The 26820-nt window shown below is 37.5% G+C and overlaps 1 pseudogene; it reads left to right on the top strand.

Moving 5' to 3' along the window:
• Positions 1–607: 607 nt before the first annotated feature.
• On the top strand, positions 608–25329 carry LOC116257151 (ABC transporter B family member 21-like; annotated as a pseudogene).
• The last annotated feature ends 1491 nt before the right edge of the window (positions 25330–26820 follow it).

Here is a 26820-nt window from a genome sequence, read left to right as displayed (position 1 = left end):
ATCCTAAGGCCTCCACGCTTTGATCATTACACACATAACCTGCAAGCATAGCATTCCAAGTGACGAGGTCATGCACTTTCATCTGATTGAATATCAGTTTGGCATCTTCAATTGACTCACATTCAGAATATGCAGTTATAGCAGAATTCCCAACAACAACGTCAAAATGAAGTCCAAATTTCACTATCTTTGCATGAATTTGTTTCACAACCCGAAGTGAATGAGGATCACCCATCAATGAAAGAAAACTTGCGAATGTAGCTTGACCTGGAATAGTTCCTTCTTGTTCCATCTGGTCAAATAACTGCAAAGCTCTTTCTCCTTTACAAATTCGAGTGCAGCTGGGAATCATAGTGTTCCATGAAACTGCATTCTTCTCTGGCATGAACTCAAACAGTGCCTCGGCATCATCCATCTTTCCACACTTTGTGTACATATAAAGAAGTGCAGAACTTGCGAAGATATTCCCATGAAACCCTGTTCTAACCACAAGAGAATGAATCTGCTGGCCAAATTGCAGATCACCAGCACTACCCGAGCTCTTGAGTATAGTGCCAAAAGTGTACTGGTCAAAACCAAAGCGATCCCTCTGCATCATTTTCAAAAGATGACAACCCTCTATATTCCTCCATTGACCAACATAACCAGCAATGATGGAATTCCAAGCGACGATATCTCTTTGTGGCATTCTGTCGAACACCTGGTGCGCGTCGCCCAGATCTCCATTTCTTACATACATGTTCAACAGGGTATTGCTCGTGCACAAATCCGGAGGAGACCCTGCCTTGATCAAGTGACAATGGACTCTCCTGCCCAGAAGGAGAGATTGGGTTTCGCTGCATCTTCGAAAGAGGAAGCGGTAAGCAGTCTGTTTCAAGGCAAATCTGAAACCCTCCGTCTGGTAAAGGAACTGCAAGGCCTCCTTCACGCTTTTACCCACAAAAAGATCTCCAAGAGAAACAGATGAAGAAGATATCATGTCTTTCCATCGTTGAAAAGCTTTGTTATTGCATAGCTGTCCGTTTTCTCCCCCAGCCCTCAACTCAGACCAAGATGTTCTTATGACCTACAAGTCTGCGGTTTGCACCCATTAGCTGCTACCAATACCAATATAAGATGAGCTCACCATAATTGCCTTACAATACACAAAGTAAAAAAAATTATTCATATTTGTAAATTTTATTGTCCCCACCATTAGCAAAACTAGTTCAAGCTAACTATCTATTTAACAAGTATGAATCTGATCCACTTGAAATGCGATAGAAAACATTAAAAATAACTTCTCATTTGCCTCAACAACCGTTAGATTGAAAGGATGGACAGTTTTAATTTTATGTTTATATATGCCACCATAATCTTTTAGCTAATAAACTTATCATATGCTGCCTTTATCATTGATGTATTGGTTTGATTTGGGCGAGCATGTTAAAGTTCATGCTACCATGTAAGATAACAATAGATATAGTTGCAAAAATCCAATTGGACAACTCCTAATATTATTCCTCGGCAAGGAGAAAAGATGTCATATCTTTCCAATGAGCTAAAAAAATCCAAATATCACAATAAAACCATTTTATATGAAAAGGACAAAGATAGAAAGGGCATCCCATAGAAAAAGGATGGGGCAGATTTGAAAATGAGAAAGAAGGTAAGTTATGATAGCTAGTAGGATACCTTTCCACTTTTGTGAAAATTTTTGAATCTACAAATTAATTAGCAAATCATAGAAATAATGGATGTAAATGTGATGCCTAGGCATACCCTATGCATTGTCTCTCACTATATATTTCTAGCTTGCTTCCATTCTTTCATTGCTTAGATATCATGAGTTAAAAGAAAGAAGGGATGGATTCCAAACTTTGTAAGGAAGCATATGTAGATACTTGGTGAATTTGAAGAAGTTGCTTGACGAAAACGATCGAGTAACAAACTCTAGTTCAAATTCTTGTTTGCATATCAATGCTATCTTTGGCAATCTTGAATTTGCAAAAGATATCCTCTACTGCTAGCCTTCCATAGTATTAGTGACCAACATTGGGAAAAAGATGCCACCACACATGATCTCTTCCACAGACACTGTTTGTTTGTGCATTCTCATGTCCATGCCTTAGCACTGGTGCACAGTCATGGTCATTGAAAAGTGGTCATTCTCTTATTCAGCATCTTTTGGTCGTCGATAACAAGGATGTGTGCCTTTTCTTTTGCTCGCCTTTTATGAGTAATCCATTTTTGAACTATTTTGTCTATAAGCTAATTTATTTATACTTTTATGGTCTCAATTACGTGCTTAAATACATGGGGCTTTTTCTTTTGAAAATTTTCTTGTGTCGCCAAAAATCACCTGTTAAGAAGGTTTTCGGGCTAGGTACCATGCTACCCACAATATTCCTTTTAATCATTCTTAAAATAATTCTGTTTATGTTGTTGTTTTTGTTTATTTAATTATATAATTATTTATTTCTTTTCAATGTTTCATCAATTATACATTTCGAACCTGCTACATGAATAAATGAGTTTGCCTTGCACCTCTTTGATCGCATGTTGATGCACTAAACATGTGATCAAATAACAACAACATCGTGTATTGACATTTTCCTTGGGTTGTCAGCAAAGTGGGTGTCTTTATTGATGCTGTTAGTTCTATGTCAATAATAATTGGTCATTTCAGATACTCAGTTGAGCACATCAGTAATAGGATTGTATTGATCTGGATTCATTTCTTATGTTTTCCTACAACATCAGTAAACGGTGTCGTTTGCAACAGCACTGTCATGAATGATCAACTCTTTGCATCATATGAGGTGAAGTTTCTCTACAGTAAATGTTTGGTCAAAATTCTAATGTTTCTGTTTGAGTGACAGTAAAAGATGTTGATGCAGCTAACGACTATTTCCTTTTTCTACTACCCTTTTTCTCTTTTTACTCCCATAGGTTCTCTCTAGTCGGCTACTCTACTTGGCACTGGTGATTGCATCCACATGCTCTCTTAGCCAACACACAACCATCTTTGACTGCTCCATCTTACCACAAGCACACCTAAATCCAGAAATGTTGTAGAAAATAGAGACGATTAGGAGGAAGGGACATGATTATGAATAAAGACTAATACAAAACAAAGGAAATGAAAGTGGGTAGTAAAGACAGGTGCTAAAATAGAGGAAACATTTGATCTCTACAAAGAAGAAAACCTGACTAGGCGAGGAAACAACAACCTAACCAAAGGAACACAAAAAACCGACAAAACTAAAATCAAGCATGGGAACTTCAAAAACATCTACACACTTAACTTCACCGCCATTGAAATCATTGCAAAATCAAGCATCTGGAAACAAATCCATGAAAATGCATTACCTGGGAAACAATGCATGGCCGATTAGGAGATTTGCATTGCCGGAGCAGCACAAAGATCCAACTGATTCCTCCCTCCCATATCCTTCTCCCTTGACTTTCCTGCAATTTATCATACCCTTTTTGCTTCTAATTCAATTATGTTCCCAATCCAATGGCGGGAAACCGGAACTTAGGGTTTTTGCTGTAGAATTCTGAGAAAAATTGACAGAGAGATTCTGCCGAGCAAGGAAGCGAGCGAAAGCGATCGCAAGAGAAAGAGATAGAGATGAGGCAAAGCACAATTCTTGCTTCCGTATTTGATGCGGAACGACATCTACGTCGTCTTTCCTTCTCCCGTTTTCGCTGTTTTTTATATTTCAGATTAAGAGAAAAATATGAAAACACCCCAAAACTTACGCTGCACCGACCATCATTTCCTCGGCCATTAGAACAAAACTATTGACGTCAAGTTTCTTTCATTTTTATTCGCTTGCAGCTTGGCTTCTACAACTTGTTGGTCATTGAACGAAAAGTTTTTAGAGCGTTTTCGTATTTCAGTCTTAATCTGAAATATAAAAAAGAGTGAAAGGGAGGGAAGTGAAGACGACGCAAATGTCGTTGCGCATCAAATACGGAGGCAAGAATTGTGCTAAGCCTCAGATCTCTCTTGCTCTCACGAATGCTTTCACGCGCTTCCTTGCTCGGTAAGGTCTCTCTGTCAAGTTTTCTCTGACTTCTGCAGCTAAAATCCTAAGTTCCGATTTCCTGCCATTGGATTCGGGCGAGAGTTGAATGTTTCAGAAAAATTGCACGATAAGTAAAGGGAAAAGGAGACAGGAGGGAGGAGTCACTTGGATCTTTGTTCTTGTTTGTTGTTTTTGCAGCTCGCCAAAATTGCAGATCTCTTGATCAACTGTGCCTTTTTTCCGGCGTCAGCTCCAGGTATTGAATTTTCGCGGATTTGTATCTAGATGCTACATTTTAAAGGAATTTTGATGGAGATCCAGTTAATTGTCCATATGTTTACAGAGTTTTTGTGTTGGATTGTGGCTTCGTATTTGAATTCATTCGGATTCAAATATTCGATTCTCTTCTCCATCCAATGGCAAGGAATAGGAACTTAGGGTTCTTGCTGCAAAAGTTAAAAAAAAATTGACAGAGAGAATCTGCCGAGCAAGGAAGCGAGCGAAAGCGATCGCAAGAGAAAGAGAGAGACATGAAGCTAAGCACAATTCTTGCTTCCGTATTTGATGCGGAACGGCGTCTACGTCGTCTCCCTTTCTCCCGTTTTCGCTGTTTTTTATATTTCAGATTCAGGGAAAAATATGAAAACACCCCAAAACTTATGCTGCAATGACCATCATTTCCTTAGCCATTAGAACAAAACTGTTGAGGTCAAGTTTCTTTAATTTTTATTCGCTTGCGGCTTGGCTTCTACAACATGTTGGTCATTGAACGGAAAGTTTTTAGAGTGTTTTCGTATGTCAGACTTAATCTGAAATATAAAAAAGAGTGAAAGGGAGGGAAGTGAAGACGACGCAAATGTCGTTGCGCATCAAATACGGAGGCAAGAATTGTGCTAAGCCTCAGATCTCTCTTGCTCTCACGAATGCTTTCACGCGCTTCCTTGCTCGGTAAGGTCTCTCTGTCAAGTTTTCTCTGACTTCTGCAGCTAAAATCCTAAGTTCCGATTTCCTGCCATTGGATTCGGGCGAGAGTTGAATGTTTCAGAAAAATTGCACGATAAGTAAAGGGAAAAGGAGACAGGAGGGAGGAGTCACTTGGATCTTTGTTCTTGTTTGTTGTTTTTGCAGCTCGCCAAAATTGCAGATCTCTTGATCAACTGTGCCTTTTTTCCGGCGTCAGCTCCAGGTATTGAATTTTCGCGGATTTGTATCTAGATGCTACATTTTAAAGGAATTTTGATGGAGATCCAGTTAATTGTCCATATGTTTACAGAGTTTTTGTGTTGGATTGTGGCTTCGTATTTGAATTCATTCGGATTCAAATATTCGATTCTCTTCTCCATCCAATGGCAAGGAATAGGAACTTAGGGTTCTTGCTGCAAAAGTTAAAAAAAAATTGACAGAGAGAATCTGCCGAGCAAGGAAGCGAGCGAAAGCGATCGCAAGAGAAAGAGAGAGACATGAAGCTAAGCACAATTCTTGCTTCCGTATTTGATGCGGAACGGCGTCTACGTCGTCTCCCTTTCTCCCGTTTTCGCTGTTTTTTATATTTCAGATTCAGGGAAAAATATGAAAACACCCCAAAACTTATGCTGCAATGACCATCATTTCCTTAGCCATTAGAACAAAACTGTTGAGGTCAAGTTTCTTTAATTTTTATTCGCTTGCGGCTTGGCTTCTACAACATGTTGGTCATTGAACGGAAAGTTTTTAGAGTGTTTTCGTATGTCAGACTTAATCTGAAATATAAAAAAGAGTGAAAGGGAGGGAAGTGAAGACGACGCAAATGTCGTTGCGCATCAAATACGGAGGCAAGAATTGTGCTAACACTCAGATCTCTCTCTCTCTTTCTCTCGCGAATGCTTTCACGTGCTTCCTTGCTCGATAAGGTCTCTCTGTCAAGTTTTCTCTAACTTTTGCAGCTAAAACCCTCAGTTCTGATTTCCTGCCATTGGATTGGGGTGAGAGTCGAATGTTTCAGAAAAATTGCACGATAAGTAAAGGGAGAAGGAGACAGGAGGGAGGAGTCGCTTGGATCTTCGTTCTCCTTTGCTGTTTTTGCAGCTTGGCAAAATTGCAGATCTCTTGATCAATTGTGCCTTGTTTCCGGCATCAGCTCCAAGTACTGAATTTTCGCATATTTTTATCCTGATGCTCAGTTTTACAGGAATTTTTATGGAAATCTGGTTATTGTCCATATGTTTATGGAGTTCTTGTGCTGGATTGTGGCTTCGTATTTGAATTCATTCGGATTCAAATATTCAATTCTCTTCTCCATCCAATGGCAAGGAATAGGAACATAGAGTTCTTGCCGTAAAAGTTACAAAAAAAATTGATAGAGAGAATCTACTGAGCAAGGAAGCGAGTGAAAGCGATCGCAAGAGAAAGAGATAGACATGAAGCTAAGCACAATTCTTGCTTCCGTATTTGATGAGGAACGGCGTCTACGTCGTCTCCCTTTCTCCTGTTTTCGCTGTTTTTTATATTTCATATTCAGGGAAAAATATGAAAACACACCAAAACTTATGCTGCAACGACCATCATTTCCTCGGCCATTAGAACAAAGCTGTTGAGGTCAAGTTTCTTTAATTTTTATTCGCTTGCGGCTTGGCTTCTACAACATGTTGTTCATTGAACGAAAAATTTTTAGAGTGTTTTCGTATTTCAGACTTAATCTGAAATATAAAAAAGAGTGAAAGGGAGGGAAGTGAAGACGACGCAAATGTTGTTGCGCATCAAATACGGAGGCAAGAATTGTGCTAAGCCTCAGATCTCTCTCTCTCTTGCTCTCGTGAATGCTTTCACACTTTTCCTTGCTTCGTATGGTCTCTCTGTCAAGTTTTCTCTGACTTCTGCAGCTAAAACCCTAAGTTCCGACTTCCTGCCGTTAGATTGGGGCGAGAGTTGAATGTTTCGGAAAAATTTCACGATAGTAAAGGATAAAGGAGACAAGGGGGAGGAGTCGCTTGGATCTTCATTCTCGTTTGCTGTTTTTGCAGCTTGGAAAAATTGCGGATCTCTTGGTCGACTATGCTTTCTTCCCAATGTCATCTCCTGGTATTGGATTTTCGTAGATTTGTATCTAGATGCTTGATTTTATAAGGATTTCGATGGAGACGTGGTTAATTGTCCATACGTTTCTAGCATTCTCATGCTTGGTTGTGGTTTCATGAGGTTTTTTTATGTTCCTTTGGGTTGGTTGTTGTTTTTTTGGCGTATAACAACCCTATCTAAATATGAGATAATAACAAAATTTAACTAGGTGATACATTCTTTAAGCGAACAGAAGAAATTAAGTATTGGCTATCATGCCATGAGAACTTTTTCATGGTGCATTCATCTTAAAAAAGCTGTGCCCAACTTTGTTAAGCCTTAGGCCAGTGTGTCCCGATCCGATGCCCAGTATTAAATGACAGTAACAGGGTTTAGTTTTGCCCCAAAATCTAGCCGATCGTTGCGGTTTTCTATCGATTATTGATCCAAAAACATTCCAAATCTAATGCAAAAATGTCGTCAAGAAAATGTTCCCAATTTAATCAAGTCGAAAACCCACATTTTGCATCAAAACTCATGAATTGCCACCAGAAAAGAGGAAGAACACATCCAGCAATTTTAATGAAAATCCAATCGATTTCAAAGCTTTCTTTGCTAAATCTTGTTTCAAATTCTTCTAAACCAATTTTAAAACTATTCGAGTACAAAAAGAATCAAAGCCGACAAAATTTTTTTATACGTCTGCTTTGAAATCACTGTTGCACATGATAAATCAAATTTTCATGGGGGTTTCTGATTTTCCCAATGCTTAAATCTGGGTTTTGGATTAACTTTTGAGGCAGACAAAAAATTGCAGCATCATAAGCAGCTAATGTGCATGGCTTTGTCTCTATACTGCAAGAAATTCAATGATATGGAGGACAAAAGCAGCGGATGGACATTACAAGGGCAATCATCAAGAAACCAAAGATTCTTCTGCTTGTTGAGGCCACTTCTGCTCTGGTGCTGAATCAGAACATGTGGCTCTGGAAACATTGGACAAAGTAATTGTGAACAGATCTGCCATTATGATCACTCGTTTTCTCTCAACAATTCAAGCTGCAGGCTTGACTACAATTGTTAAGAATGGCGTGTTTGCAAAGAAGGGGAGGCATGAAGTATTCATTGTTGAAGCTTCACCTGCTACAGTGCACAAGTTGATTTCTCCTTTGCCATTACAGCCCGGTGATGAGCACAGGCCTTCCGGCAAAGGGGAGCAGGGCCGATTCCCATTGTAATCTCTCTTACTCTCTAAAACGATGTGTTGGTTCATGCCATCCCTCATGCAAAAAATGGACATGCATGTACTGGAGAGGAAACTTGATGCAAAATGCAAAACAGCATTGTTAAGAATCATATAACATACTCAATTGTGATCACATAAAATGTAATGTATCCAACTAGCGAAATGCACAAATAATCCCCAAATAATATGGCACCAATATATTAATAAGAAGATCTAAAACAATTTCTCATTGTTGATACACAACAAATGATTATCAATCCTTTCTAAAAACAAATAATGAAAAGGAAACTGTATGTATACAACTTCATTATTTGACTATGATCATGCATGAACTTATGAAGCTCACTTTCATCAGATCTCAATGAAGTTATAAACCATATAGCATGTGCTAGTGTACTCCGTACCATTAGGAAAGCTCATTCTCTTTTGTATTTATGGGCACTAAAGTAAGAGATAAATTCTCCCTTTTACACTTATGGAGAATTTTATGGACACACACTCACAAGGTGCAATCAACTACAGTTTGACAAACTCTTCATGTCAAAACAACTAGACAGACAATCTTATCTAGTAAAATTTAAACTATTAATCAAGAGAATGTCTTTAATACGAGACTTTGATGGAAAGGTAAATTTTCAAGGCTCTTTATATTTACTCTTTCCAAGGCAAGTACAAGGGGTCATTAGGGAACCACTTTGGTGATAAACCCTAACAACAAAAGGTACTCCACCTAAACTATAATTGATAAAACTAAGAAATCCATACAAAACCATGACAAATGGACATTGCACCTTTGGGCACTACGTGCCAAATGCTGGAGTGTATGTCTCCTATTTTACCCTATTTAAACTTTGAAAATGATAGACTATCTTTGGGTACCGCACAGCACTTCAATAAGTTTAAGTACAATCCAACTTTGAACTACACATATAGCAGTATAGAATACAAGATAAGTCATGCACTATGCCACTTTGGTGGTCACCAATGCACACTTATCTAAGTCTTTTACCGCTCTTAATGTGGATATTACCCTCATCTATGCTTCATAATCAAACATTCAAAATATAAGCATTATCAAAACATTTTACAAAGCAGTATTCACTATGTCATTAAACCTTTATAGTAAACGAAAGAAATAATTAACACATGACAACCACTTTGGTAGTATTACCATATGTCAATCTTATCTTTCACTACTTGTATGATCAACGTCAATAAAGAAATGTGCATGAAATGACAAAATATGTTGAATATAGACAACCTGCATGCATGGCTATGCTTTAAGGCCCATTTGATAACAATAACACATTGCTACTATCATATGAATCTGTTTAAGAAAAACAGAGTAGATTCAACTTGTTATAGTGTTCTATGCATTTGTTCCATTTTTTGTAGCGGGTTGTTGCTATGTTATTGTTAATAAACAACCCCTTAGCTGGAATAGCATGCGAGTGCTTGTTATCACCCCAAATTTTTTTAAAAATATTGTATTCAGATTTAATCTTCGGATCCTGAGCTCAATCCTAGACGCAAAACAAATTTGTGACTATTAGATCCAACATGAATTTCTAAACTGTTGTCCAAACCCAAACACAAAATTTAAATTCAAAACCCAACTTTAGGCGCAAGATTCAAATTCAAAATCCAACTATCATATCCAAAATCTAAATTTAGATCTAAATCAAGAATTTCAAACTCAAAATCCAAACCCAATATTGAAACGACAAAATTTGGTGCCATGAGCGCCATGCGCGCATGCACAGACTTTTCCTTTGTTATATGTCACGCGCTAAAAATTTATTTTTGAGCTTAAATCACTCACTAGAATGCATCGGCGACCAATCAAACCCAATCTGGATTTAAAACGAGCCTGGAGTCACTCAAAACGGTCGGCCACTCATTTGTAACAAAAACCAATTTTATACATATTTTAAATAAAAAATGGTTTTATGCTTTTTATATGAAAAACTGCTTTTATTTATTTATTTATCTATTTTATCTTATTTTATTTTATTTCGTTATATATCACTTTATAATTATTTCATTTTAGTTAAATTGTGCAATGCAATGCTTGAGCTCGCCCGCCAATGCACTGGCTAGCGCCGCGTGGCGCTCGTGCACGCTATCACGCGTTACGATGGGGCACGTCGTGCGCTTTCTCATGTGTGCTATCGCGCGTTATCGTGCTACGTGTGTGGTAGCGACACGCCAGACGTAACAGCGCCGTGGGCACGCTGCCAATTGCGGCCGCGCACACACAAATGCGCCTAGCCAAGGTGCGCAGGCCCCCATTTTGATGAACAACCGCTCCTTGGGGGTGCTTTTGGCTTGGGTAGGTGGGCACCCACGCCCCAAAGGTATGTTTGCAGGGCTAATGGCCAATTCCACTTAGTCAAAGCCTATTTTAAAAAAATTAAAATCATTCAAAAGTGTTTGAAACGCTAGAAAATCTTATTAAATTAAAAAAATCAAATTTTGAATTTTGGCTAGAAAACTCCCTATAAATACCTCCACAATCTTCCCTCTTAGGCATGAGCCAACCATGGAGGAACCTCTAATGCTTCATCACTTGAAATTTTCGATTTTCCCTTAGTTATATATTTCCATTTCTTTTTTCTTCTCCAACCTTGGAAGCAAGTTTCTCCAAATTCCAACTTTTCAAGAGAGCATGAAAAGATATTAAAGGTATGTAGTCCTCATTTCATTTTTATTTTTCGTTTCCCCTTGCTACCTCCCCATGGCCATGCAAGAAAGCTCGAATGATATCTTGTCTGGAGTCGAGAGCTGCATCTTGAGTGCATTGGGAGTATGAGCAACGTGAACCAAATTCTATTTCTTCATTTATTTTCAAAACTATGTTTGTTATATTGTTCTACTCATCGTTTATGCTTGAGATGATATTTATGCATGATGTGTTAATTTTCCTTAATCAATGAACAAGTGCACGGCAAAAAAAAGTGTTTGGGTTGGGATTTCTCCATCTTATGTTGATTTTTAAGGTTGGGATTTGTTCAACCCAGGAAAACCATTCAATAATATGTACATATTAAAATGCATTTTTACATCATTCACATGTTTAGTTTCTTTCTTAATCACCTGATTATGAACCTTAATGAGTGCTTTATCATGTTGCTTGATTTTCTTCCATACTGAATGGTGGAAGAAATATATGCTCTTGTAACAATCATGTTTTTATATTCACTTACAAAAATATTTAGAATCATATTTTTCAAAAGATTTTTAAAAGCAAATACCCTCTCTAATCATGCCTTGGAGACTTAACTTAGGCTCTTGCATGAGTCCAAGTTCCTCTCCAGCTTACATAAAAAATCGAAGTCAAGATATTTTCAAGTCATTTCTTGATTTTCATTCTCATGAAGACATATACGTATATATATGTTATATGCGTATACATGTACATACACATATATATAAATGAAAACATGTATGTGTGATCCATTTTCTCTTTTTCTCTTTCTCTTTAAAATCTCTCTCTCTCTCCTTCTAAAATTTTCTTTTCTTTCTCTATTTGATTTAAACTACTTTTTCACAAGCTTTCATATATGTATACATACGTACATGTATACATATATATATGTATGTATAAGTATGTTTATGTATATGTATCTTTCTTTCTTTTAACTCCTTTGTTTTGTGATTTTCAAAAAAAAAATCTCTTTTTTTCCAAATTTGTCTTACATTCAAGTCTTTCATCTTTTCCATTCTTTCAAATATTTTTCTCCCATGATTTAGGGTTTCAATTTCTCATTTGCTGAATTTATCAAGACTAAAGCTCAAGTAATGACCCAATATTGGAATCATGCTTGATAGTCTACAACCCCATTTCATTTTCAAAAACTTCTTTTCTTTTAACCAAAAATATTTATGACAATTATAAAATGGGAAACTTAGATGTATGTGGTGATACGAATGCTTTTAGATGAATGTCACGGTAAGAATGAATGATTTCCTTCTAATTACGTATGATCAATACATTCATACATCCATATTCACTTAACATTACCCATTATCACAAGTACATATCTAAAAGAACTTAAACAAGATGAGATGAAGTTTTAATTAAGTAGTAATCGAATTAGAGCAAAATTTCAAACTTACTTAAGTTCTTAAGAGAACACCATATTGATTTCAAAATATAATCTTTAAATGTTTTCAAACAATGTTTTCCCAATTCAAGGTTTCTCAAATCAAAACTTTTGTACTCTCAAATGTTTCTTCAAAACTTTATTAACAAATCAACACTTTTCAAACCACCACATCGCATTTAAAATGAAAAAGATGTATAAGCCAAAACGAAATGCATCAAGAATAAACATAGCTCTTGGATTGATTATTTCTGATAAATATGCTGGGAACAATCGATCCTCGTACCGACAGGTGAGTTCTTTTCCCTTTCATTTTTCTGAAGCACTCCAAAAACTAATAAATTCTTGGGGATGAAAACAGTGTCCAATGAATATATCCAAAGAATTGAAACAAATTCATTGGACACTATAACTAGTGTTTCATGAATCTGCCATAACCTTTGGACTGGATTCATTGGACACTCACTTATTGTTCCATCTTCCAAACGGCTTATTAAAGCCCAAAGACAACAACATGATTGTTAGTAAGAGCGGCCTAATGAGCCAAACTAAGGCAACTAAAACATTTCATGCAACACTGTAGATGATGGCTTGAGAACAGTCCCACATTGAAGATTTTTTTACATTTGAATTGTTATATGTTCAAGCAAAATAATATTTAATATTGATTTGTATAATTTTTTAATGTGACAAACATTGGCTTTGAGGCAAGTTTGTTCAGTCGGGCTCAACTCGAGTTTGAGTTCGAGCTGGAGTTTTCTAAGTCAAGTTGACCTTGAGCTGGTCCAACTCGAGCTCGACTCGGCTCGTGTGCAGCCCTACTTGGTGCTAAAGGTGAAAGGCCAGCCAAGAATGTAGACAACTCTAGAGTTCAACACCTTATTCAAGTTTTTTTTTTTTTTAATTGGTTCAAGTTGTAGAAATCAATGGAAAAAGTCAATCGTGTGCAGCCCTACTTGGTGCTAAAGGTGAAAGGCCAGCCAAGAATGTAGACAACTCTGGAGTTCAACACCTTATTCAAGTTTTTTTTTTTTTTAATTGGTTCAAGTTGTAGAAATCAATGGAAAAAGTCAAATCCTTCATATTACACAAAAGCAAGCATGGATTATGATTAGAAAACATTAAAAATAATCACTCATTTGCCTCAAAAATTATTTCTTATACATTACAGTTTTGGAAGAGCTTCCCCCACCCGAGTGAAAGCCAAAGTCTCTCCCCTTCATCACTTCCCCCAAGGGGTCCAGTGTTGCTTTCGGAATCTTGACGTGACGACGCCCCCTTCCTCCCCAGCGTACGCGCTGCTGGCAACGGCATGCCTTCCACCGGCGGGCATTTTGGCATGGAGGGTTTCCTTCTTTCCCCTTCCTCCTTCGTGAAGGAAGATGGATCAAAAAAAAAAAGACAACCGTTATCCTGAAAGGATGGACAGTTTTAATGTTACGTCTATAGACGTCATTCAAAGATTTAGAGTTATGGTTCAGTTTTTCTATAAATACATATATTATATGTATGCTGTCTATTTTTTTTTTCTTTTTTTTCTCCCTCCTTCCCTTGCACAACCCTCTCCCTCCTTTTCATCAAATTCCATCACCTGCAGCGGCTGCTAGCATCGGCAGATACCACTGGTCGGCTCCCAGTTGATGGTGGAGAAAAAAAAAATTACAACTGTTAGATTAAAAGGATGGACAGCTTTAATTTTATGCCTACAGATGTCATAAAAGATTTAGAGTTATGGTTCAGTTTTTTTATAAATAAATATATTATATGTATTTATGTCCATTTTTTCTTTTTTTTTTTCTCCCTCCTTCTCAATAAATCCCATCACCAGCAGCAACTGCCAGCATCGGCGGATACCACTGGTCGGCTCCCGGTTGATGGCAGAAGTGGTGACTGGTGAGAGGGAGAGAGGTAGAGAAGGAGAACTGGGTGGAATTTTCCACCCATCTGTTGTTAAATGAGGGTGGGAGTTGGGGAATAAAGGAAGCATGATGGGCTCGCTGGCTTCGGAAAAGGGCGCCAGTGGCTGCTGTGTTGGAGGAAATTGGATGAGTTGGGGGAGGTGGAGAGGGATCGGTGAGAGAGAAAGGAGAAAAAAATAATAAATAATAATAATAAAAAGGCAGCAGTAGGCAGGTTTGATTACCTGTCCATTTGACTCAAAAATAGACAAAAGTCATGATATATATAGAGTAAAACATTTTTTTTTGTTCAGTGAAGTATGGTTCTTAATTATAGTTGATGATGCCTTTATTGTCTCTATGATTAACATATTATTTATTTTGGTGCACTTATGGAAGAGAGTGTTATGAATATTAATTAATCATTAGGGAAATTGGAGAGATATGATTACAACTACACCTTCATTCAAAGGATGAGCAAAGAAATGGTCATACCTTGTGTCTATGATTCGGTAACAACCATTACAAATGCTGGAGTGCATGTTAGTTAATTTGTTTCACCTTCCTATCCGAAAAAAAAAAATGGTAGGATTAATTATAATTCACAAGAAAAAATTGTATGTTTTCCAACAGAAGGTAACCACTTACCACCCAAAATGATAGATTAGCTTCAAATCACCAAAAGAATAGAAGTTTTTGTGTGCTCAATTTGCTTGAGTTAACTAGCTTTTGTAATTATGACTACTCAAGTTAAGACTGGGCTATTATCTATCTAAGAAACATTGGCAATTTAATGTAGCTTTACTTAGTTCAAACCTTTCATGTCATTGATGGCAAGGAGAGCACCTAACCAAGAGAATTACATGGAAAATATTGATAAAATAGGGAGCAATGAAAGCAAGCATCTTGTTAAGACAGCTCAGAAGTGGGAAAATATTATATCATTTCAACAATCTAAATAAATTTCTGAATGTGATAACAAAACCTTTCATAATATGAAAATCAAGGACATAAAGGTCATTTTTTAGAAAAAAAGTGCACATTTCATGGTGAAAAAGAAGGAAGCTGATGATAACTGTTAGAGAGCAAATGTTCTTTCCACTTGTGAAATTCTCCAAGTTTGAAATTCATTTTCAAATATCAGAAATGATGGATTTACTTGTTTTGCACTATGTACCACTACTGTCATATTTAAGTGATAAATTCATGATATAGCCTTTATAATGTATGTCCCAAGGTTGATTTGAGGGAGCATGTGAGAGGTCATACTGCTATTGAATATAATGGTGGATAAGTTGGTTGCAGAAATCTTGTTATGACCACTCACAGTATTCATCCTCGATAAGAAAAAAATATATTATATTTTTTTCAATAAGGTACAAAATTTTAAGGATGGTAACTAAGTATTGTAATATGAATGCCAAGGATAAAAAGTCATTCTGCTGGAAAAGGAAGGTGTAGATTGACGACCAAAAAAGAATGAAACAAGTGGTAGCAATAGAGCTACTAGAAGCACTTTCCATTTTTGTAAAAATTCTACACATTTTGCAAATCTGCTACCAACTTGTAGAAATAACATATACAAATGTTCTTTTCAATATAGAGGCTACCATAATCTTTTAGCTAATGAACTTATCATGGATGTCTTGGCTTGATTTGGGAGAGCATGTTAAAGTTCATGCTACCATAGAAGTTAACAGTAGATGTAGATGCAAAAATCTTATTTTACAGATCCTAACATTCATCCTTGACAAGGAGAAAAGATGTCATATCTTTCCAATGAGCTAAAAAAAATCCAAATATCACAATAAAACCATTCATTATATGAAAAGGTCAAAGATAGAAAGGGCATTCCAAAGAAAAAGGATGGTGCAGATTTGAAAATGAAAAAGAAGGAAACTTATGATAGCTAGTAGGATACCTTTCCACTTTTGTGAAAAATTTTTGAATCTATGAATTAATTAGCAAATCATAGAAATAATGGATGTAAATGTGATGCCTAGGCATACCCTATGCATTGTCTCTCACTATATATTTCTAGCTTGCTTCCATTCGTTCATTGCTTAGAGATCATGAGTAAAAAGAAAGGAGGGATGGATTCCAGACTTTGTGAGGCAGCCATAGGTAGATACTTGGTGGATTTGAAGAAGTTGCTTGAGGAAAACTATCGAGTAACAAACTCTAGTTCAAATTCTTGTTTGCATATCAATGCTATCTTTGGCAATCTTGAATTTGCAAAAGATATCCTCTACTGCTAGCCTTCCATGGTATTAGTGACCAACATTGGGAAAAAATGCTACCAGCCTTCCATGGTATTATTGACCAACATTGGGAAAAAGATGCTACCACACATTATCTCTTTCCAGAGACACTCTTCACTTATGCATTCTCATGTTCATGCCTTAGCACTGGTGTACAGTCATGGTCATTGAAATGTGGTCATTCTCTTATCCGCACTACAGTTGTTGTATCTTTTGGTTGTCGACAACAAGGATGTGTGCCTTTTCTTTTGCTTGCCTTTTCTGAGTAATCCATTTTTGAACTATTTTGTCTATAAGCTAATTTCTTTTTACTTTTATGGTCTCAATTACATGCTTAAATACATGGGGCTTTCTCTTGTGAAAATTTTCTTGTATCGCCAAAAATCACCTGTTAGTAAGGTTTTCGGGCTAGGTGCCATGCTACTCGCAATATTCTTTTTAATCATTCTTATACTAATTTTGTTTAAGTTGTTGCTTTTGTTTATTTAATTATTTAATTGTTTTTTTTTTTAATATTTCATCAGTTATACATTTCAAACCATCTACATTAGCAAATGAGTTTGCCTTGCACTAAAATATTCTCTGATGCACCAAACATGTGATCAAATAACAACAACATCATATATTGACATTTTTCTTGGGATGTCAGCAAAGTCAGTGTCTTTATTGATGCCGTTGGTTCTATTTCAATAATAATTGGTCATTTCTGATACTCAGTTGAGCATATCAGTAATAACATTGCACTGCTCTGACCTCATTTCTCATGTTTTCCTGCAACAACAGTAAACAGTGTTGTTGGCAACAGCACTTTCATGAATGATCAACTCTTTACATCAAATGAGGTGCAGTTTCTCTGCAGTAATGGTTTGGTCAAAATTCTATTGTTTTTGTTTGTGTGTCAGTAAAAGTTGTTGATGCAGCTAATGACTATTTCCAACACTACCCTTTTTCTCTTTTTCCTCCCACTCTGGTCGGCTGCTCTCCTTGGCCACCGGCAATTGCAACCACCTACTCTCTTTGCCAACCCATAACAATCTCTGACTGCTCCATCTTACCATATGCACACCTAAATCCACAAAGGCAATGAAAGTGAGTAGTAAAGACGGGTGCTAAAATAGAGGAAACATTTGATCTCTACAAACTAGGCAAGGAAACAACAACCTACCCAGAGGAACACAAAAAACCAACGAAACTGCAATCAAGCATGGGAACTCCAAAAACATCTGCACAGTTAAATACACCACTGTTGAAATCATTGCAAAATCAAGCATCTGGAAACAAATCCACGAAAATGCAGTACCTAGTGACGAAGTTAGGATCAACACACAGCCGATCAGGAGATTTGTATTGCCGGAGCAGCACAAAGATCCATCTGATTCATCCCTCCAGTCTCCTCTCCCTTTCCTTTCCTGCAATTTATCAAACTCTCTTTGCTTTATGATTCGATGCTCTTCCCAAACCAATGGCGGGAAATCGGAACTTAAGGTTTTTGCTGCAGAATTATGAGAAAAATTGACAGAGAGATTCTGTCGAGCGAGGAAGCGAGCGAAAGCGATCGCTAGAGAAAGAGAGAGAGATGAGACCAAGCACAATTCTTGCTTCCGTATTTGACGCAGAACGGTCGTATTCTCTTTTCTTCTTTTCGTTTTTTTTTATGTTTCAAATTTAGTTAAAAATAAGAAAACACCCCAAAACTTATGCTGCAACGACCATCATGTCGATTGTTGAGGTTAAGTGTCTACACTCTTTAACGGCCTGCAGCTTGTACAACATGTTGTCATTGAAGCAAAAATTTGATGGTGTTTTCGTATTTCATACTTCATCAGAAATATAAAAAGAGTGAAAATGAGGGAAGAGAAGGCAACAGAAATGTTGCTGCACATCAAATACGGAGGCAAGAATTGTGGTTAGCCTCATATCTCTCTCTTTATGTCTCGATTGCTTTCGTGCTTTTTCTATTTCAGTAAGATCCCTATCAAATTTTCTCCGACTTTTGTAGCTAAAACCCTAAGTTCCGATTTCCCGCCATTGGATTGGGGCGAGAGTCGAATGTTTCGGATAAATTGCATGATGAGAAAAGTGAAAAGGAGACAGGAGGGAGGAGTCGGTTGGATCTTTTTCTCCTTTGGTGTTTTTGCTGCTTAGCAAAGTTGCAGATATCTTGAATAATTGTGCTTTGTTTATGGCATCAACTCTAGGTTCTGAATTTTTGTGGATTTGTATCTAGATGCTTGATTTTGTAGGGGTTTTGATGGAGACTTGGTTATCTGTCCATATGTTTCCAGAGTTCTTGTGCTTGGTTGTGGATTCGTATTCAAATTCATTCCGATTCAAATATTTGTTTCTCTTCTCCATCCAATGGTAGGAAATAGGAACTTAGGGTTTTTGCTGCAAAAAAAAATTGGCAGAGAGATTCTACCGAGCAAGGGAGCAAGTGAAAGTGAACGCAATAGAAAGAGATAGAGATGAGGCTAAGCACAATTTTTGCTTCCGTATTTGATGCAGAACGACTTCGTCTCCCCTTCTCCTGTTTTCACTGTTTTTATATTTGAGATTCAGGGAAAAATATCAAAACACCCTAACTTACGCTGCAACGACTATCCTAGGTGCTAGGGTTTTTCTTTCCCTCTTCCTTTTTCCCACCGTTTTTCCTTTTTTCACCGTTTGGTTAGAAACTTTTTCTGGTTTTGTTTTTCCCACTTGGTTGAGGTTAGGAGAGGATGGGGTCCAACGGATGCATGGCAACAGATCTGCGGACGACAGCTGACGGTCGCACGATGTGAGCGGACCCCACTCCATCTGACTGAGCTGTCCAAGAAAAGTCAAAAGTCAAAGGCCATCAGAAACCAAAACCGGGTTGGATCCGCGAGCCAAGGTCCAGGTTCCATTGGGCTCGAAGCAACGCCAAGGGATTTTATTTTAATTGTATGTACGCTTTACCGTTCGATTTGTTAGATGTATGTTCGAATTTAAATTATTTGGCATCCACTTCTTAATTCACAATTAATTGGTCATCCCAATCAACATAGAATTTAAGAACCAACTTTCAAAATACATGCACATTAACAAAATTTACGATGTTTATTATATGATCTGAAAACCATATTTGAATTAGGAACTCATCGTATATAGTTTTCAAAACTGATTCTTTTGCATATCTGACTTGTTTAGAGAAATTCTCAAATTTTTGAAAAGCAAAAGTAGGAGATGTCAATAAATCAGATTCAAATTAGATATCTGACCACATTTCTCTAAACAAGTCAGATATGCAAAAGAATCAATTTTGAAAACTATATACGATGAGTTCCTAATTCAAACATGGTTTTCAGATCATATAATAAACATAATAAATTTTGTTAATGTGCATGTATTTTGAAAGTTGGTTCTTAAATTCTATGTTGATTGGGATGACCAATTAATTGTGAATTAAGAAGTGGATGCCAAATAATTTAAATTCGAACATACAAACGTCTAACAAATCGAATGGTAAAGCGTACATACAATTAAAATAAAATCCCTTGGCGTTGCTTCGAGCCCAATGGAACCTGGACCTTGGCGCGCGGACCCAACCCGGTTTTGGTTTCCTATGGCTTTTGACTTTTGACTTTTCTTGGACAGCTCAGTCAGAATGAGTGGGGTCCGCTCACATCGTGCCACCGTCAGCTGTCGTCCGCAGATCTGTTGCCATGCATCCGTTGGACCCCATCCTCTCCTAACCTCAACCAAGTGAGAAAAACAAAACCAGAAAAAGTTTCTAACCAAACGGTGAAAAAATGGGAAAACAGTGGGAAAAAGGAAGAGGGAAAGAAAAACCCTAGCACCTAGGATAGTCGTTGCAGCGTAAGTTGGGGTGTTTTGATATTTTTCCATGAATCTCAAATATAAAAAACAGTGAAAAGAGGAGAAGGGGAGACGAGGTAGACGCCGTTCCGCATGAAGTACGGAAGCAAAAATTGTGCTTAGCCTCATCTCTATTTCTTTCTATTGCGATCACCTTCACTCGCTCAACCATTTAACTAGATCTATTATGATAGATGGTTAAGAAAAAAACAATAAGAAAAAAGTGGTTGGTAGTTTTGCCATTCAATATTAGCCTATATACATATAATTTTTTTTTTTTCGCTCAAGCATTGTTGGGTGACTCAGATAGCTAGAGTCATCATTCACTCACTCAATGATAGCAGCAGAACCCAATGACCACAATATATAAGAGAACACAAAACCCAACAACAACAACTGTAGAACCACTAGTAGAGCTAGAAATTTTCTTGAAGGCATAATAATTCAATAACTTTATATATATATATAATAAACAATCAAATATGTTAAAACATTGTGAGGGTGCTGTGGGCAAACCATGTGGCTCTGCCATTGGGCCGAACCTCAAAGGGCAATAGCGACAGCCGTGGAAGCCCGATGACAATGAAAAACTCCAACATAAACAGCAGCAAACCCTAATGTAGGGATGTACAATGGGCGAGCCGAGCTAAGCTCGAACTTGGCTCGACTCACATATAGTTTGGCTCAAGCTCAACTCGAGCTTTATGAGGTGAGCTCGAGCTGGCTCGCTTAAGCTTGTGTTCTGTATTTCATGCTTAAAATTTGCATATTTTTATTTATGTCATTTTAAGTTTTTAAAATTACAAAAGTATTGGTGTTAAACAAGCCTAATCGAGTTTTATCGAGTTGAGCTATCCAACTCAAACTTACTCATTTACAAACTCTACTCGTTTAATTTATGAGTACGAGTTTAACCAAGCCAACTCGTTAAACATTCCTACAGCAATGGCAAATAACTGCAACAGCGGCAAACCCCAACAGCAAGCTGTAAGCTCTAGCAGCAACAGCGACATATTCTAACGGCAACAGCGGCAAACACTAACGACATAATCGAATAGCGACACCAACAGAACCCAGCAGCCAAACTCAAACAGAAAATCAATGAAAGGGTAGAGAGGGCCACCAGCAGCCATTGTGTGGATGGCCACAAGCGGCGGTAGACCCAGAAAATTTTTTTGCGGCGGATACTTGGCCCAGAAAAAATTTTTGAAGCTGATACTTATTCATAGATTTTCATGTCTAAAAGGGTACTCATAGCAAATATTTTCATGTCTAATGGGGCACTCATATATATAACATAGAAAATATTTTCATGTCTAAAGGGCCACTCATATACATACATAGCAAATATTTAAAATATACATTTGAAAATAAAGAAACTCTTAGCGGTTAGTGTAACCCATATGTGTCTCCGAAACAGGAAGAAACAGTGGACAGCAGGAGAGAGAGAGAGACCGCTCATACCCACTTCTCTACCCAAGTTCAACTCCTCAAGAAGAGTTGTTCATAGAAATAAAGAAGAGTTATTCATAGAAATCGAACGGGAGACCTGCCACCCTACAACCCTTAGGTGAGAGAAAGAAAGAGTTTTTATTTTATTTTATTTTACATTTTGAAAGAGAGAGAGAGAGACAGAAAGAGAGAGAGAGAGAGTATTTAAGAGATAAAGTGAACCAAAAGTGACGGGGAGGGTTCGGCATTTAGCTTCTTGGACATGCGGTTTATCCTAATTGATAGACAATAAGTCCGAGTTCTTAAAAGGAAGCGCCACGCAAATAGCCCTTCGGCCTTCACTCCTTAAGTTCATCCGAATTGGTTCCCAAAAAATAATAAATCTTAATTTGTTTGGCATTGTGGTTGGCCCTCCTTTATTTCCTCTAATACGGTTGTGGTCATTAGATTTTGCACCAAGGAGCAAATATTTTCTTGAATTTCAGCTTGATGACATATTTTGAGGTCTGCCTTTTTGCTGTTTCATGTCTTCAGTCTTTTGAGAGATTCACCTAGGCGACCATCTTTTTCAGGTTGCTCTAAAATGTGTATATCTGCCTATCGGTTCCATGGTCCCAGCCTTTTTACGTGAGCAAATTATCCTTTCTTTAGAACAGTTTCTTTGTTTTGATATAATTGGCACTTATATTTTTCAGGACTCAGCAATTCATTTTGTGGGTTTTGCTTAGTGTGGATTGCTTTTACCTTTGGCATCTAAGCTTTTACTGCTTCTTCATCTCTTTGGAATTTGCAGAGGTCGCTTGTTGGACAATTACAGGAGAAAGGCAAGCCGCTCGTATCAGGGGGTTGTATCTCAGTAACATTCTTAGACAGCACATTACATTTTTCGATATGGAGACAAACACAGGAGAAGTGATTGGCAGAATGTCAGGAGACACCATTCTCATCCACGATGCTATGGGGGAGAAGGTTGCATGTTCACATGTTTAGAAATAATTGCTCAAATTTTGATGTATTTTAAGAAAATCTTCATGCATATACAAAAACAATATGCTCTAAACAAGATCGTGTTCGTGCTAAATCATTGAAACAAAACTTTAACTGAAGCAGAAGTATACTTGAATCCATCTGAACTGCATGGACGATAGATCGCAGTAGGATCTTCCAGGGTCTGTGCGGCGCATGTGAGGTCTCTCTCAAATGGGGAAGAGATAATCCTAGAAACCAACGTTGCAGGCAACCGTTCACACGACCCCAAGAACTACTACCATTTTATATTATGGGCAATTATGGATTCAACTCATCAAAGAATCCATAATTGCATACAGTTTCGTACCAATTCACCCTAATTAGAAATCTGACAAGATCTCAATTGAAGCTAAGAGCCAACCATGTCTTCTCACATCAGCAGAGAATCTTCTTCATTTGATCACAGCAGTGGCAGCTCTTTCTTAGCATCCTTGGGAGTGCATGGGATGGTCGATGTTAATGACAGTGGTGTCAATCCTCTAAGAAGGACAACAAGAAGGCCACACTATGCCGTCTAGCATACCTGAATAAGCCAGAGCTTCCTATTTTGATGCTGGGCTGTATTGCTGCTGCAATTCATGGTGTCATGTTCCCAACCATTGGTTTCTTGATGTCCATCTTCGTAACTGCATTCTTTCAACCACTAGACCAACTCCAAAAGAGTGCCAATTTCTGGTCCCTTATATATGTGGTTATAGGAAGTGTTTCTTTTCTTGTTTCACCTGCACAGACATGTTTTCCTGGAGTTGCTGGTGCCCAACTTGTCAAAAGATTTCAAACCATGTCTTTTGAGAGGATAATTCACCAAGAAATTAGCTGGCTTGATGATTCTGAAAACTCTAGGTACACATATAAATATGAAATATATCCCATATGATGCTCTCAAAAGTACCTTTACTTTTCATGTAATTCATTTTTTTTTCTTTTTTCCTTGTCAGTGGACATTGGTGCAAGATTGTCATCAGATGCAGCAAAAGTGCAAAGTCTTTACTAGTGCAAAATATTTCAACTATTATTGCAGGACCCTTGATTGCATTCATAGCCAATTGGCAATTATCTCTCATAATTATGGCATTGCTTCCTTTGCTCTGCATACTTTTGCACAGATGAAGTTTCTGAAAGGGTTCACTGCAGATGCCAAGGTTAATCGTTATTTGGGGTGACATAATAGACAGTGCCATTTGGTTATTGGTTTATTATGCTTTTGTCTTATTTGATCAAGCTAGTGCTTAGGATCTGAAACCAACTATACTTTATGAAATTGGTTTCTTAACAAATGTACATGTGTTGGCTATTCTAGGTGGTGTATGAGGAAGCAAGTCAAGTAGCAAATGATGCTGTTAGTAGCATCCGCATTGTTGCTTCTTTTTGCTCTGAGAAAAGGGTGATGGATCTTTATAAGAAAAATTGTGAAGCACCTAGGAAGCATGGAATTTGGCAAGCCACCATTGGTGGTCTTGGATTTGGTTTATGTCTCTGTTTTTATTTTTCTACCTATGCTGCCTGATTTTATGCCAGTGCATCTTAGAAAGTAGGCAGTCCTCAGTCATAGAAGTTTTTAGGGTATGAGCAAAAAATACTAATTACTGTTCTCTTACACATTATGGTTTTATTCTAGACGATGATACTATAGCTTCTTCTATAGGTTTTCTTTGCTTTAACATTGACAGCATATAGAGTTTCACAAACAAGTGCTTTGGCACCAGATGCAACTAAAGCACAGATTGCTGCAGCTTCAGCTTTTTCAATCCTTGACCAAAAATCAAGATGCAAGCAACGAAACAGGTGAAACACTTCCTAATGTAAAGGGTACTATAGTGTTTCAGCATGTCAGTTTTAAATATCCATCTAGGCAAGAAGTGCAGATATTCAGTGACCTCTCACTTACTGTCTCTTCTGGAAAGGTATGAATAGCTTACAGCTTGGCCATATTAGCCAAGCTAATATTAATCAAGAGCCTGTGTTATTCAATATAACAATCCGTGCTAATGTTGCCAGCAAGGAGCAGTCACTGATGAAGAGATCATTGCAGCAGCACAAGCAGATGATGCACATGGCTCCATCTCCAGTCTACCACAAGGATATGATACTAGTGTTGGCGAGCGAGGAGTTCAACTATCTGGAGGACAAAACCAGAGGATAGCCATGGCGGGGACGATTATTAAGGACCCAAAGATCCTTTTACTTGATGAGGCCACCTCTGCTCTAGATGCAGAGTCAGAACATGTAGTTCAGGAAGCACCGGACAAAGTAACAGTGAACAGGTCTACCATTGTGATTGCTCACCGTCTTTCGACAATTCAAGGTGGAGATTTGATTGCAGTGATTAAGAATGGTGTGATTGCAGAGGAATGGAGCCATGAAGAGCTCACTGGCATGAAAAATGAGTTGTATGCATCACTTATGGCACTCCATAAGAGTTCCAGCCGAACTGCAGCTCTCAGTTAATGTGCTTAAGGACTCTCCAACGTGCAAGTGACAAGTACTTTGTAACTACTGCAGTATGTTAGAAATAAAAGTTTTTTATGAAGAAAACCAGCTCAGACTTAAATTTGTCACATTTAATCACTTCAATTGCCCATAAAAAAACAATTTAATGAAAGAAATTTTAAAGTTGGCTTTTATTTTGTAAAATCTTCATGAGAGATGGTCTAAGATTGGGAGTGTAATTTGTGAAACTTTCACATAGATATGTAAACGTTAGTTTTCATTTATAAAATGGATTCATGCAAAGTCATTTGAGGTAGTTTTTTGTTAAAGATCAGCAACCTTAGGCGCAGCTCTAAGAATTTAATCAAAATTCTCTGTTCAACTTCATCAGTATTTCTTCCTGTTGCTTTGACGAAGCTTTGCACGAGTAGTTCCTCAACTTTGAGAACCCTTTTGAGTTCTTTATCGATGACAATGATGGCCGTGTAAAAGAAAGGATTCTCTTTTCTGAGACACCTGTAACTACGCGGAGAAGCCGTTCTCCATAAGGAGTTTGCACTGTAAAAGGAGAAAAAAAGAGAAAGAACCGGTAAGGTTGGTTTGGTTTGTCGGGACTGGTTAGGATCTAGTTGAGGCATGGTTTGAATATAGATCAGGATGCACCATTTATTTAATAAACTTCCTGATCACCTGAAAACAAAAAATTGAGTGCTTCTGCCCTTTCAGGTGACATTAAAAACTAATAAAATGTAATGGAAGGCAAGAACATAATTTAGTAGATCATATTCATGTTGAGAAAAAAATTGCTCCAAATGTTATTTGTTCAGTGCATGAAAGTTTGCTTTAGTCCCTAAAAATGAAAGTGGCCTTTCTTTTTAAATCCTTTAGTTCTCGGAATCTGAGATCCAAGACTGATATGAAATCTTTTGTATGTGGAACCAGTGGTGGAGATAGAAAATTTTATGAAAGAAAAACTAAAGTTAGTGGGCTTGATGCATCTGGGCATTGACATGAGTTTGGTATGGGCACCACACCTGCCTAAACCCAAGTCCAGCCTCCTCATAGTAATTTTTTTTCAAGGGCTGGTGTGGGCAGTCGCCCACACCAGCCCACATGCCTTCAAAGTTTACTTACTGTAATACTCCAAAAGGTTTAGTTTCACATTAAAAATTGTTCGAGATCTTCAAAGGTTTATAAAGAATGTTGTTAAAGTAGTTGGTTGTCCTAATCTCTAGCCTTTTTCGGGTTGAACTAAAACTGTTAGAGGTTGTGTTTTAATCCGCCAGATCAGGAGTCCGAGCTCAAAAGTGGGTCGAGTCATTAAAGGGTCCTCAAATATGAGATCCACCATTATCAAGCACTCCTTTGAGATAAGAGTTTTAAAAGATAAGGTATCACACCCAACCATTTATCTCTTTTATTTTTATTTAAAAATTTCTAAGAGTACTTAAATTAATTAAAGTGTTAAAAAGTACCTCTTATATGTGCATGCATCCTTAATGTGCTAAA

The sequence above is a fragment of the Nymphaea colorata genome, chromosome 7, assembly GCF_008831285.2.
Source record: "Nymphaea colorata isolate Beijing-Zhang1983 chromosome 7, ASM883128v2, whole genome shotgun sequence".
NCBI lineage: Eukaryota > Viridiplantae > Streptophyta > Magnoliopsida > Nymphaeales > Nymphaeaceae > Nymphaea > Nymphaea colorata.
The sequence above is the reverse complement of the archived record's forward strand: the minus strand, read 5'-3'. Positions and strand labels throughout refer to the sequence as shown.